Below are 6,157 nucleotides of genomic sequence, written 5' to 3'. Positions count from 1 at the left end.
CCAGTAGAGGTTCTGGTAACCTCAGCCCAAGACTTGCTTTCTGATCTCTGATACCTACTTTATGGCATTGTCTGAATGTTTCCCTGGCTTCGCAGTCTACGTTTCACCCACAAACCCCTTTAGTGACTCTATATGTCCTTCTTCCCGCAACCCCTGTGACCCTGCAGACCTCCAGTGAAGCAGGCTGTCTAGGTGGGAATATCCCAGTGGGACAGTTCTGAATTGCTAGAAGAGTCCATCCACTGAAATGAGCTGAGGATCCCCTAAGGAAATCCTAACAAAACTCTATGGCAGCTATCTGTTGGTGGGTTTTATTCTGAAGATGCTGTTTTTTCATTTTCATCACTGTAGAATTCTGTAGTGGGGCTATATGACATTTTTAAATCCATTCCTGTGTTGGTAGATAACTGGGTATTTTCCAGGTTGGGCATGTTACAAATACTGCTGCTATGTTAATGCATTTCTCTTCGATACTGAGGAGTGGAATTGCTATGTATTGTAGCTTTAAAAGATAATGCGAAGAAGGGATCTTTACTGGATTAACCAGTTTTCTCACTCACAGACAATATATGAGAGTTCTTGTTGCTCAGGATCCTTACCGACATTTGGTACTGTGATACCTCAACATTTTTTCCAATTTCTATGTAGTTTTCTTTTTAAAAAAAATTAATTAATTAATTAATTGGACAGACAGAGATCACAAGTAGGCAGAGAGGCAGGCAGAGAGGGAGAGAGGAAGAAGCAGGATCCCCACAGAGCAGAGAGCCCGATGCAGGGCTGGATCCCAGGACCCTGAGATCATGACCCCAGCCGAAGGCAGAGGCTTTAACCCACTGAGCCACCCAGGCGCCCCTGCGTAGTTTTCATTTTCATTTCTCTCGTGACTAAATGAGAGAGTGCTTTTCATAGGATTTTGATCATTAGGAGTTACCCTTATATAAAGTGTGTTCAGTGGCACCTGGGTGGCTCAGTCATTAAGCATCTGCCTTCAGCTCAGATCATGGTCCCAGAGTCCTAGGAACAAGCCCTGAATCCGGCTTCCTGTTCAGTGGGGAATTTGCTTTTCTCTCTCCCACTCCTCCTGCTTGAATTGCCTCTCTTGATGTCTCTTTCTGTCAAATAAATAAATAAAATCTTTAAAAAAATAAATAAAATGTGTGTTAAGTATTTTGCCAGATTTTCTAATTGATTGGCCTGAGTTCTTTACATACTATAGATACTAGTCTTTTGCCAGTTATGCAAGTCACAGATATCTTCTTGCATTCTATTGTGTTCTTTTCACTCTTTATGGTACCATTTAACTAATTATTTTATAAAAACGTATTTATAATGAAACTTTTACTCTTTAAGAAATAAACTTTTTTTTCTTTTAAGAGACTGAAGTAAGCGATTATTGGGAGGAAAGAGATTAAAGAAGATTATACATCCTGTATTGTGTTTTTCTGTAATGTTTGAATTTTTCTAGTGGTCATGTACACCTTTGTTCAATTGAGCACATAAAATGTGCCAAGAACTAATTTAGGTCCTAGAAATCCATTACTGAACAAAAGAGACAAAGATCCTTGACCTAATGGAATTTACAAGATAAATTTACAGGGTAAATTTTTTATTTTAAAAAATATAAACCCTTTATTTAGTTTCTCTCAGACTTTCATTTTGAGCTTTTAAATGCCTATACATAAAAACATGACACAGAACTCAGAGTAAACATTTAAAAATATAAGCAAAACCTTTTGGGGTTGCCATTGATTTGCCATTGATTTGCCATTGATTTCAGCAGCTAATTTTCCAGAAATCATGCTGGAATGTCAGAAACCAGTCCTCTCTAATAGATACAAATTGTGCAACATAATATAAAGAAATTTATTTTCAAACACCTTATTGTAATGAGCCATTTTATTTTATTATTTTTTTTAGAGGGAGAGGGAAAGAGAGAATCTCAGACAGTTTTCATGCTGGGCCCCAGTATGGAGCCTGATGCAGGGCTTAATCTCAGGACCCTGAGATCGGTTGTCAGCTGAAATCAAGAGTCAGATACTTAACTGACTGACACCCAGGGGCCCATAATGAAAAATTTTAAATCAGAGATACAAGTAATTTAAATGTAAGTTAGATTCTGGACTGAATTTGTCATAATCATTTAAATTTTTATTTAATTATTTTTATTTTTATTTTATTATTTATTTAAATATAATAACTAGTAATACATAGCAAAATAAATCAATGAGTACATAAGATATGTGAGCAAATACACCTTACTGCATTCCCAACCCACCCACTCCAAACCTCTTCAACACTCCCTCTGCCCTGTACCCCTGCATTCCCTCCTCTTCCATAGTTAGCAACCTCTTGTTTGTCCTTCTGGAGATGTTCAGTTGTGTGCAAACACATAGAGATTACCTATGCATTCTGTGTTTTGTACTTCTGGGGTAGGTTGGTTCCGAGCAGCAGATTTCGGGGGTGGGTATGAAGAGCAATGATCCAGATTGAAGACAATGTAACAGAACTGGGCCAGGTGAAGTTGGAAGGCAGGGTTAGGACTAAACCTCTGCAGTCCCAGGCTGGCTCTCCATGCTATTGCAAGTGGCCTGAAATTGAATACTGCCTGGAGGTAGAAGTGTCCACTGTGGGATCCCCAGGTTGCACCCCTCCCACCTCAGCCCAAGCTTTAGAGTGCATTTTTACTTAGAAGGCTTTACTTCCTCTCCTTCCTCCTCTAAGAAACAAAATGAATGCGAACTGGTGTGGCCAGAGGGGACGGGGTGGGTGAAATAGATAAAGGGGATTAAGAGGTACAAACTTCTCATTATAAAATAAATAAATCACAGAGATGAAAAGTACAGCACAAGGAATACAGTCAATAATACTGTAATAACATTCCATGGTGACAGAGGATAACTACACTTAACATGGGAAGGATTTCATTGTGTCTATGCTGGTTGAATCACTATGTTGCACACTTGAAACTAATGTAATATTGTATGCCAACTATACTTCAATTAAAATATAAAATAACATCAGGTGCCTAGGTGGCTCAGTCTGCCTTTGGCTCAGGTCATGATCCCAGGGTCTTCCCAGGGTCTTGGGATCAAACCGAGCCCAGCATCGGGCTCCCTGCTTGGTGGGAAGCCTGCTATTCCCTCTCCCACGCCCCCTGCTTGTGTTTCCTCTCGCTGTCTCACTCTCTGTCAAATAAATAAATAAATCTTTAAAAAATTAAAAAAAAAAATACATGCTGATAGGCCACTTCTGTCTCCTCCCAGATTTCTAGACAGTTCCCTCTCCTCATCACACAGCAGTACACTCTGTTGTACATACATGTCTGTTCCTGCACTACCAACCCCTTCTTTTATCTGTCCTCCCCTCCTTTTCAGTTTTCCTGATGCAACCTTAGGATGATTCTCTTGTTCCTTTCTGTCAGGTTCTGCCCTGCCCACACCTGTGCTTCAGGCTTCTTTGGAGGCCCACTAGTCAGTGACCTGGATAAGAGGTTTTAGATCCAGAAAGTTGGCAGCCCTGAGGATCAAGTCACTATATCTGATGTATATTTTATAGATACTTCTCGGCTTTGCACTACAAGTCTCCCCCAAATTGGGTTACCAGATTTAACAAATAAATATACAAGGATGCCCAGTTAAATTTGAACTTCAGATAATTAACAAATAATTTTTGAGTATCAGTCTGCTTGATGTGATCTTTAATCTGTATTTAATCCGCCAACCCTATTCCAAAACCCAGTTCAGCAGTTAAGTTAAACAGTCTTTCTAATCTGCATGTCTTTGCCCTGAAAACAAAGTTCTAATCCTCCCTTCAGTGACTGTGGCCTATGCACAGCAAAACACCCCACCAATTTTAAAATTGGGCATTTTGAGTAGTCTCCAGCCAGCGCAGGAAGCATTTCAAAGTGGTTGCTAGGTGGCAGATCTCAATTCTCGAAAGCATTTTTCAAATTCTATTAATCCTGCTTGGTGAGAGGAGCTTGGTAATGAGCCCAAATGTATTTGGTTTACCATTTTTCTTCCAATTTAAAATCTATGGCAAGACCGAGTTTAAATAACACTTCTAAAAAGCTTTGCCTTTTGAACCAAATGCCAGAATGTCTAGGTAAACACAGAATTCAGTAATCATGGGCTTAATTTATTTCAGCTATTTTTTCCTGCTGAATTTTTGAGATAGGTAAGACTGGATTTCTTCCAAACAAATCTGGGCAGAAAAAAACTTGAAAGTATCGGCTAGTTTTAAGTGTCCCCACATGATTCCTGATACAGTTTTACCTGAAAAATGGAGTGTACCCAACAGATTTTTTTTTTTTTAAATCTCAAGTTCTTTCGCAAACACCAAGTTCTTCACACAAAAGGAACACTGTGGCCCATGCAGATATCTCTTGTTCAAATTACTTAAAAAACTTTAAGAAATAAGAGTTGTGATTCTACATTCTGTTTTGATGATCTAGAGAACGAGCAGGGTCCAGGAAAGGACAGAAAAGGGAAACAGACACTGAGAATTTATCACCAAAGGAAATTAGTGAGTGATGATGGCACCTGTAATCCAATTTCCCCAAAAAGGAATAGAACTCTGCTTAGAGCACGTTCTCCATATTTCACCATTAAGATTGTACAAAAGAACAGATTCCAAATTACACATAATAGAATTCAACCATACCTACATCGTTGTTCAATAAAGTGTTCTCTTTCACTTCCCTGCCTATTCCAGACATTGAAGAATGAGAACAAAGCAAGGAATTACGGAAATTTAGAGCTAGAAAGAAACTTTTTTTTTTTTTGTTATTGGTGCTCAGGTTTTGAAAAAAAAAATGATTTAAATATTTATCAACAGAAAATTTGCTTACCAATTACATAATATTAGATGAAACCATATGAAGTCACTGGTATATGACTGCTTTTGACTTACAAAAATGACAATTCGGTTTGATTCTACCTAAGGCTATGCAGACATTAAGAAATACATGATAGTTCTAGAAAGTACTGGAATGATATGGTATGGAATGATATCTAAGGTAAATTATAAGGCACAGAATGTTGTGTTCCAGCATATTTGTGTATGTGTGTCTACTGTATGTGGGGGTATATATATGCTTACATTTCACCATAAATCTGAAAATTTATAAAATACAACAAACCTTTCACAGCGGATACCTCTGGAAGGCCAAGTAGGAAACTTTTTTACTTTGTACAATTTTTACCCCATAAAAATATTCAAATTTTAAAGATGAAGTGGAAGGAAAAAGCCAAACCACCAAGGAAAGTACTGTATAAAGAAGGGAAGAGTCTGTTCAGGCCAGGCAGTGACCCCAGACTAGAACCCATTGAAAGTGGCTGCCCAATCGCTTATCTCATTCCTACACTTCAAAGAACAAAACAAAAGCTGCTGGAGCCTCACCAGTTCTGAGAATCACTCTCCACACTGACCTTGTGGTTTACCTGGGATTTTAATCTCTCTAGTTCAATGAAGACCCTCACTGGAGGGTCAATATATTACGTCTGAATCGTTCTCATTGTAATCATGGATTAGCTGATTGGATGCTGTCTTCGAGGACTAGGAGCAGGAAAGCTCTTTCTTTCTGGAGCACGTCTTCCTACCATTTCCTTGGACCCTGTCAAGAAGAGTCCTCAGAGCCATTTTCACCAAGTTCTAAACTAGCCGAAACCTTTTTCTCATTATGATCTTTGTTTGTTTGTTTAACTCTAGAGTTAGAATAACAGAATTTTATTCTGATTAGCTGCTGTTCAAGATAAGGGGCAAGTTAATTAGGAGTTAGTTTTCATACAATTATCTGCCCAGGCCCCCCTACAATCCCCACTCCACCTCCATGTCACCCTTCCCCCCAACCGTCAGATGGACCACATCCAAATCATTCTGTCTGTACCAGTGTTTTCCAAATTCTACTGAGGAGGAAGAGCAACTTCAATTTATACTTGAAGGAACTGGGAGCTTAGAGATTAAGTGACTTGTAAGAAAGTGGCAGGCACAAGCTGAGACCCAGCTTTCTGACTTCCAGTCAGGTGTCCCCAGTCTCGAAATAAAACTGCTTGTTTCTCCTTTTCCCTCACCTGATTGTCCTTTCTTCCCTTCCCTTTTACAGTCAAAATGCCCCGCACTTGCAGTTAAGGGCCTGTGGTCTTTCCTGATAGGCTGT

Source organism: Mustela lutreola, chromosome 2 (assembly GCF_030435805.1).
Source record: "Mustela lutreola isolate mMusLut2 chromosome 2, mMusLut2.pri, whole genome shotgun sequence".
Taxonomy (NCBI): Eukaryota; Metazoa; Chordata; class Mammalia; order Carnivora; family Mustelidae; genus Mustela; species Mustela lutreola.
The sequence above is the reverse complement of the archived record's forward strand: the minus strand, read 5'-3'. Positions refer to the sequence as shown.